We start from the raw sequence: 9313 nt of genomic DNA, 5'->3' as shown, positions 1-9313 counted from the left end.
AACAGGTATAGAGTGCTCAGCACTGACAACACCCACTTTAGGGAAAAGATGGGCCAATGTACACACTCCTGTCCAGTTTGTTGGTAAACACAGATATGCATTTGTTCCGCACAAGAAAAACACTCCTTTTTCTTCCACACATATTCCGATGTTCATGGAGAAGGCATGGAGTCTATGGTTGTTTTCATTAGTCCAGACTCCCAAAGTGCCTGCTACAAACATTCCCGCTAAAGGTTGTAATGGGATTTCTAGTGATAGGTCCTTCTGTTTATCTCTGAGAATTGGTCCTTCAAAAATATATCGAGAGGTAGTATTTCCCGGTGGAAAAAGGATACACATACCTGCTTTGGACTTTAAATTGAACCAAATGGGAAATCCTGGAGGGTGAAATGGTCTTGGACAGCTTTCCACAGACAGATTCCATCCACCCCATCTGTCTTTTCTAAAGTGTAGTTCTGGTGGAGCTGAGAAAGTAACCTTTTGTTGAAATTTGCGGTAAGCAGAGGGAAAATCTCCCTTTGTTAATTTTATGTCCACCAAATTTATTTTTGGGCCTAAATATATTGCTGAGCGACATTGTTCGTCTGCCAGGGATCCTACAGGCCTACCAAGTTTCTGATGTCTCTTGACACACAAAGAAGGTGTTCCTATGAGGTCTACACCTGTAGCAATTGGGCCTGTGATAGGAAGACGACTTTTTCCCAATCGTTTGAATGCTTCATAAAAATCTCCTTGTATTGGTGAGATGGGTTTTTTATCTCTACTATCCCTTTCAAGGAGAATTGTTGCCTTTGTTTTTACCCAGAGTTGTGATTTTACAGGAATAGCATGATAAGATGCGGGGTCAGCAGATAGGCATAACCAGCATTTCTCACCTAAGGTAGGGTTTTACTGATTAACAAGATCTTGACTTAATTCAAGAATCCGTGAGATATAATCTCCTTTATGCAATTGTTGTAGAGGCCCATTGTCCTTATTCATTCCCCCCTCAACTGGAAACGTCAATATGGGAACCTTAGGTGGTGGAGTAGACTTAGGTAGAAAGTAAGGACCTCGTGCATAGACAATGCGTTTCCGGCGGGAGCATACTTGACTTGAAGTGTATGTATGTGGGGATTTGATGTTCCTTACATGGTCACTTGAGAGTCCTAAGGCTAACAATATCCAAAGCCATAAACAAATCATAATCAATTATGGTGTAAAGCTCACAACGTCAGGGAGAGGGTCAGTGGTGCGTGTGGGTTGGGATATAGCAGTATCAAGAAAAAGCCTAGGTCTACCACAAAGACGCTCCTTATATGTGTAATACAGAATTACTAGCAAAATTAGAAAAACAAGTGTCCACAAGACCCATTCCCAAACTTCTACTAACATTAGTATGTGTAAGAAAGTGTTATATTAAAGCTAATAAAATGTATATGTACAATGCGAAGGTATTTTCCTCCTGATGAATCTTCCGCTGTGCGCAGGGGACTAGCTTCCGGTGTAGTCCTGCAAAGCTGATGATCACCACCGTGCGTTAAGAGTCTGTTGCCGTCTCAGCACCAGGGATTTCCCCTTCTTTTTGTTGTGAATGAAATGGTCTTACGTGTCTTCCGGGGATCCAAATGATGCGATCGTTATGCTGGACAGCAGCGTATCCACGGCCCCAGGTAATAAGGTCAGCGGGTCCTCTCCATGCAGGATCAGGTAGTTGGCGGAAGTAAACCTTCGGTTTTGGAATAGCTGATGGGGAAGCAGAAAAATGACGGGTTGCAGCCGACGTGGGAGGCTGTCCAGTCAGGTTAAGAAAGTTCAAAGTATATAAACAAAGATTGAGTTTGTTTTGCATGGACGGGAGGCCGAGGCATTTTTCCTCTTTCAATTTATCCAGGGCGTTTTTGAGGGTCTGATTAGATCGTTCTGCAATTGCCTGACCTTGAGAATTATAGGGCAAGCCAAATTTGTGTTTGATGGACCATTTGTTACAAAAGTCTGCAAAGGCAGTACTGGTGTACGCAGATCCATTGTCAGTTTTGAGTTCAATTGGGCGTCCCATCGATGCAAAGGTCCGAATACAATGATTTATTACATGTTTGGTCGCTTCTCCCCTTTGTGGAGATGCCATGATAAATCCTGAATAAGTGTCCACGGAAACATGCAAATATTTCCATGGGGCAAAGGATGGATACTGAGTTACATCCATTTGCCAGATTTCACAAGCTTTAAGACCTCTAGGGTTGACACCCATAGGAATAGAATGAGCTTGTTGACTACAGGTAGGACATTGTTGTATGATGGCAGTCGCTTCGGCTGCCGTGAGACCAAATTGCTTCATTAATGCTTTTTTATTTTGATGAAAATAAGCATGGCTGTCCCATGGCGTGAGAGCAGAAACAGTAAAAGAAGAGTGGAGAAGAAGTGTGCCAGAGGTGGCAGAGGACGCCGCAGCGTCAGCAGCATCATTCCCTTCCTGGAGGGGCCCAGGGAAGGGCTGATGGCTCCTTATGTGAGCTACATAGAAAGGGTGTGTTCGTGAATGTATTAATTGTTGTAAAGTGAGGAACAATGAAAGCAACGGCGGGTCGAGAGAAGGGGAAAGATAGGAGGCATAGATTGTTTTAACAATTTGAGTGACATAGAGGCTGTCTAGGATAAGGTTGAAAGGAGAGTTTGAAAACGTGTGGAAAGCAAGAATAGAGGCAGCTAGTTCAGCACGTTGTGCTGATGTTTGAGGGAGAGTAATCTTTTTTTGCCATTTTCCATTATGTTGCCATACACAAGCTCCATATGTCTTACTGCCATCCGCAAACACAGTGGCAGCATTCAGTATGGGGCCAGATGCCAACGGGGAATTCCAAACAAAAGGAATGGTTTTTAAAAGTGACAATCTGGGATCTGGGGGCGGGTGGCATGATACTTCTCCTGGCCAATCAGCGAGTGCAAATTGCAATTGATCACTTGTGGAGAGCAGGGCTTCCCAGGTAGCAAGTGAGCAAGGGACATAAAGTGTTGAAGGCTCCACTCCGGCTAGGGCCTTGGTTCTAGCTCGGCATTTTTGAATTAAAATAGCATATTGATTTGGTTTTGCTGTAATGGTCGCTCGCGGAGTGTGAGCGAGGTGAACCCATTCAGCAATGATCAATTTGGATGTATTTTGAATGATTGCTGCCGTAGGGAGCTGGGGTGTATTGAAAAGAAGAAGAGCCAGGGGAACATTTGGTACCACCCTATCCACCCAGCGTTCTCGCAATGTATCATTAACCAATTGTACCGTCAATTGTTGTTCCTGATTGAGGGATATTAGATCAGCCGGGTGTTTTCCTTGCGTTAGTGCATTAAACAGAGGAGTCAGTTGTGCAGTGGTGAGGGCCAAGAACGGGCGTGCCCAGTTGATGGTCCCCAGGTACTGCTGCAGCTGTACCAGGGTTGGGGTTAGGGGTAAAGAAAGAAACGGAAGCTCAGGAGCAGCGCAAGAAGAAAGTAATTTATGACCTAGGTAAAGGAAAGGAGGAACAGTCTGAACTTTGTCGGGAGCTATTTGAAGCCCCCCCCTTTTTAATATGGATTCAAGCAGAGGCAAGGTAGTATGGACGGTACCTGGAGGCCCCGGTGCGGCCACCAGGATATCATCCATATAGTGATAGATGGAAAAATGAGGAAGAGAGGAGCGATAGGGTTGCAAAACAACATCCACATAATGTTGGCACATAGTAGGGCTATTAAGCATGCCTTGTGGAAGTACTTTCCATTGATAGCGGGCTGTAGGCCGAGCGTTGTTGAATTCTGGGACTGTGAAAGCAAATATTTGCCTATCTTGGGGATGTAAAGGTATTGAAAAGAAGCAATCTTTTAAATCCACGATCATTAAATCCCAATCTTTTGGTATCAAATTTGGGTTTGGGAGGCCGCATTGAAGTGCCCCCATAGGTCGAATTATTTTATTTACGGCCCTAAGATCACTTAGAAAGCGCCATTTGCCCGATTTCTTTTTTATCACAAAGACCGGTGTATTATACGGGCTAAAAGAGGGCTCAATATGGTCCTTTTGCAGCTGTTCTTGAACCAAAAGGTGCAGCGCAGTGAGCTTTTCCTGCATGAGTGGCCATTGGTCCACCCACACGGGAGAAGCAGAAGTAAGAGCAAGGCGAAGGGGAGCAGGTTCTTGAGACATTAGTGAAGGATAAGTTTGGCATGAAACTGAGACATAAGATCCCTGCCCCAAAGGTTAACATGCAAAGGAAGAATTACAGGTTTTATGTAAGCAATGATAGAAGAATCGGGGGACTTTACCGGCAGCCACTCCTTACTAATCAATGTGGATTGGACATCACCCACTCCTCGTACTGCGGGTGAGGATTCAGTGGGCCAGTCTGAAGGCCATTCCTCGGCACGAATGACTGTGACGTCGGCCCCGGTATCTAAAATACCAGAAAAGGATTTATGGCGGATCGTAAAAGCAGTGGACGGGCGGGCTTGTTGTAAATCTTTTTCAATGGTCAAAATAGAGGATTGTGTTTCTAACACTGCTGGTACGGGAATCATAGTGGCTGCTAATTGTCCCTCAGGAATGTGCAGCGGAACATTCACAGAAAAAACCAAAGCAAAAGAGGAAAAGTCAGTGGAATCCCGAAGAAAAGGTGAAGCAAGTACGCCCTGAGAAATCAGATCCCTGTGAGGAAAGATGATGACAGGGGCTTGGGGCGGGATGTGTATCCGCCCTATGGGGCGTAAAGGCAGAAAATAAGCAGTAGCGGGGGATGGGGCGTCGATGGACTCGCTGGCCACGAGATCTATTGAAGCAGGAGAAGGGGGAGGAAATGGGTTACTTTCAGCCTTTTGAGCGGGACTGGCTGAATGCCCCGATTTTAGTTTCCCTGTCGGAGAGGATTTGAACGGCACTGATTTGCCCAATGAAATCCTTTTTTGCAACGAGGGCATACTGTTTTTGGTTTTGCACTCTGATTGCTAATTTTACTCTGCCCCCACCCTGGGGCTCGGCATTGTGCCCTAACGTGGCCAGGTTTTCCACAATTGAAACAATTACCGTTAGGGTTCCCCACCGTTTGTTGAAGTGCTGCTGCTAAAGCATCCATTTGATAGGTTTGTGTCCCTACCACCCTGCATGCCTTTAAGAAATCAGCAATAGTAACACCTGGTTGGTTTGCTATAGGTTGCAAAATACGGTGGCAGTCGGAATTTGCATTTTCAAAAGCCAATTTAATTAACAATTCAGCTTGTGCCTCAGGGTTGTCAATCTGACGGCTAATAGCCTTTTGCAAATCATCAATAAAGTCACTGTAAGCCTGATTCGGTCCTTGAACCACCTTGGAGAATGATTTTTTAGGACCGTCCATGGTGTCATCAACCCTTTTTATGGCCATCATCGCAGCCTGTGATATAATCTCACTGGCTTCCCTGGGTATTTGAGCGTATTGTTGAGGTCCCTGGCCAGGTCCCCCCAACAAATGCCCGTTTGTGACACCTTGTGGTAAACCCCTTCGGATTGATCTTTCAATTTCCTTTTCATATTCAGAATACCACACTGTGTATTGCGAAGGAGTAAGAATCATGCCAAATAACAATTTCTAGTCTTCTAAGACCATTTGGAAAGTATTTGCCGTGGTTGCGAACAGTCCTTGGGTGTAAGGTGAAGTAACACCATAAAGACTAGCCGCTTGTTTCAGGTCTTTTACAATTTTATAAGGCATTGGGGTGTAAACAAGAATCTGAGGTCCGTTGGGATTGGCTGGATCCGGACCTAAAGCGACGGGATAACAATGAGCGGCTTCCTCTATCTCCAATTCGCCTCTCAATTGTGCCTCTCGTAATGCAGAGGCAACCGTGCCCATGTTTGTTTGATTTGGAATAGGAGGGTCAGATTGTATGAGGTTTTCAGGCGCTGTAGCAGCCGTATAAACCTCTGTTGGATTTGCCGTTTTGGCTGGTGGGGTTAATTTTTCGCCAGATTCATAAGGCGGCGGAGGATCTGGTTCTCCTTTCATGGCTTGTTCGTGAATTTGCAGACATTCCATGATTATCCGCCAGGAGGATAATATCTTCGCAGGAGCCCGTGGCGTCTCATGAAGATATTTCCCCAGTTTTATCCATGTGGAAGTTTTGATGGATCCCTTCTCTGGATAAGTGGGACAATTTTTGTAAATATATTTAAGAAGGGAAGTTAGGTCTGATTTTGAGGGAAGTAGAGGACTCTTCCCATTATGTTTTAAAACAATAATTGAGGACTTGGCCAATTCTCTAAGTTCGTGGAGGTGCATAACCTGAGGCTTAGAGAATTCTGCCCCCATACTCACGATTATGGGAGGGTGCTTCGTTCGCCGACGACCGGCCCTGGTTTGCAGAGGCTCTTCCAGCCGAATGAGTATGAGGGTGCCAAGAGACGTGCTCGATCCATGAATCACGTCGGGGTCACCATATGTTGGAATCAACTTGGCGGGCTCATCATGAATGGCCGAATTAGAGAATACACAAACGCAGGTGCTTCTCGGGATGATGGCGCAGCGAACAAAAGCCTGCCATCTCTTTTATTAGTTATCAAAATACAGCGTCATCAGAAGGCGTTATTATGGCTACACATCTCATATTACATACAAGAGATAGAAAAACATCCATAAATTCTCCAAATATAAGTTTCACATTCTTACCAATTACTGAAAATCACGTGATTTCTAGGAAAGCGATACTTGAGGTGTGAAAAACAAAACTTAACTTTAGCTATATGGTACCAGTTACTACCAGGCGAGAGGCCCATCTCCTGCTATCTGATTACCTCACTTTTCAGGAATGTTCCGCCAAGAGATGTCTCGTATCTTTTCAAATACAGTCTATGTTCTTAACAAAGAGAGAACAAAATAGGGCCCTTTAGATAGTATCCAGCTGAACCCGCATTCCCACAGGGAGAAGAGAGAACCCCAAGATCGTTGAAATAAGCATCAGCTCCTCTCCATAGTTTCCCAGGCAATAACCAGGGTCCCCATGCAGCCAGGCTGGGCTGCCCCAGTTGAGATGCCCTGGAAACAGGCAGGAGGTCCTGAGTCCAGACTGGGATGGAAGCCCCGAAGTTGCCTTTGACCTGGGAGCCTCTGGATGGAGCTTGGCGCTGGGTCCTCTGGAAATTGGCCGCCCTTCAGGTCTCTTGGTTGTCGTCCTTAAGCAGATCCTGGCAGTTTAGAGGAGATTGGGGGTCATCTTGCTTGAGATGGATGCTTTTTAGGCTGTGCCTTTATGGTTTTGTTTAATTCTCTTGAATTAATAATAAAACTTAAAATCTCTTTTTTCACTGGGGAGAGTAGAGTAGAGTAGAGTAGAGTAGAGTAGAGTAGAGTAGAGTAGAATAGAATAGAATAGAATAGAATAGAATAGAATAGAATAGAATAGAATAGAATAGAATAGCTGTGCCTAAGTCCAGACCCTCCCCCATTTCCCCCTTTGCCTTTGTGGAGAGCGGCTGGGCTAAGTCCTAGGGACTCCAGAACCTTGCCTCCCTCCCCCCCTCCCCCGCCATATCTCGGGGTCAGGTTTATTGGGAAGTTGCAGATGGGAGGAGGGGTGATTGAGACAACTCAGCCCTTTTTCACTCCCACAACTGTAGGCAGCAACATCTGGAGAAGGAGGGGCTTCCTCTGTCTTGGGAGAGGATAGAAAAGATGGCAGGTGCTCAGATTCGGGGGGGGGCATGAAATCCTCCTTTTGTTGGAGTTCAAGTGGACCCAGATCCTCCCCGTCAGACCTTCCGGCTCTGGAGATCTGCAGAGGCCCCTCCACCTCCCTTCCTTGGCCAAACCTCTCAGACTGGCTGTCCCGCTGGATCCCTTCCTCTTCAACTGGTCCCATCACCTGGCTCTGCAAAGCGCAGAGTTCGCCCGAAGCCCGGAGCAGCGGCAAGGAAAATAGGGAGCCACATCCTGCTTCCTCCCCAGAGGTAAAAAAGAACTCTGGGGACTTCGCAGAGGGCTCTACCTGCCCTCGCCGGCTCTGTCTCAAGTTTCCTTATGGAAACGGAGTTTTTCGAGCCGCCTTTCAGGTGTAAAGGCGGCTCTTTACGGGCGACGGGGCTGGCGGTCTCAAAGGACCGTTTGGCGGCGACGGAAGCCAGACCGGAAGCCCACTCACCACAGTTTTCAAAGCAGCTTTCGAATAAAAGCCAAATGGGAGACTTTGAGACAATCATCGGAAGATTGTGAGTTCTAGCTCTGCCTTAGGCAGGAAAGCCAGTTGGGGGAGTTTGGGCCAAGGTCCAGGAGGCTCTGAGTTCTAATCTTCCCACAGGCATGAAAATTTCCTGGGGGACTTTGGGCCAATCCCCAGGAGACTCTTGAGTTCCAGTACCGCCTTAGTGCTTTTTTTTTTTTATTGCAAAAGTTTTACAATTACATTTTCACCCCTTTTTTCACCCCCCCACCTCCCTCCCCAAACTTCCCATCCTCCCTAACCCTCCCTAACCCTCCCCCCCCAGACTTCCCTATTATGTACTCATAACTAAAAACACTGATATATAAGCTTGAACCCATCCCTCCCCCTGTATAATTTTTCCACTTTGTCTCTTTAAAATATTTCTAATACATTATTTTCAAATAAAATAAAAAGCCTTAGTGCTTTTTGATTGCGGGTGTGAAAGTTGGAAATATTTTCTCAGGTTAATGTGGGAGACCAGAATTGGGGATTCCTAGAGTGTGAGATGGCTGAGTGTCCAATATTGTGTGGTTTGATGGAGGAAAGTGAAATTGTGGGGAAAACACCACTTCCATGTTGGGCAATGCCATAAGTCTCTCTGCCTTCTGCTTGTGGGAGAACCAGAGGGATTTGTGTGGTCACTGTGCATCTTAGATTGACCTTGGTCTTATCTCCTTAAAATAGAATTTGCAAATAATTCACAATTAGGAGCCATTCTGAAAGCTAAACATTGATTCCCAATTCATCATCAATCTGTGTGGTTGGAGAGCAGAACAGCTTCCATGGGTGCCTCTCCCTAGAAACCAGGAAGTCCCCCCCTCTATTCACCCCCTTCTTGGACCTGGATGAAATTATGCAGCATTGAAGGTTTGTGACCTGGTCAGTGATGCGGCTGCCTTTAGACAGGATCCCCTCAACCTCCTCCTGGGGAGAGTCTCCAGGTCCCCTTTCTCTGGGCATCTTCTCCAGCCCTTCACAGACAAGACAAGCTTGGAAGAGGAGCAGAGAAATTGCTTTAGGTAGAAATTATAGAGTGGAAAATTAAAGGACCTGAAATCTACTATTTTAATTCTACGGTTGATGAAAGAAAAAAAAATACAGTGGCAATTTCTTAAAACACTTTAATATTTATTTATTATTT

At 45.7% G+C, this 9313-nt stretch overlaps 1 pseudogene; it reads right to left on the bottom strand.

Annotated features, from left to right (window-relative positions):
• Positions 1 to 4847: 4847 nt before the first annotated feature.
• Positions 4848 to 6014, bottom strand: LOC148111956 (endogenous retrovirus group K member 9 Gag polyprotein-like; annotated as a pseudogene).
• Between the last annotated feature and the right edge of the window lie 3299 nt (positions 6015 to 9313).

This window comes from Pantherophis guttatus, chromosome 15, assembly GCF_059756535.1.
Source record: "Pantherophis guttatus breed Tessera chromosome 15, ASM5975653v1, whole genome shotgun sequence".
In the NCBI taxonomy this organism is placed as follows: domain Eukaryota; kingdom Metazoa; phylum Chordata; class Lepidosauria; order Squamata; family Colubridae; genus Pantherophis; species Pantherophis guttatus.
This window is presented reverse-complemented; position numbering and strand designations above follow the sequence as displayed.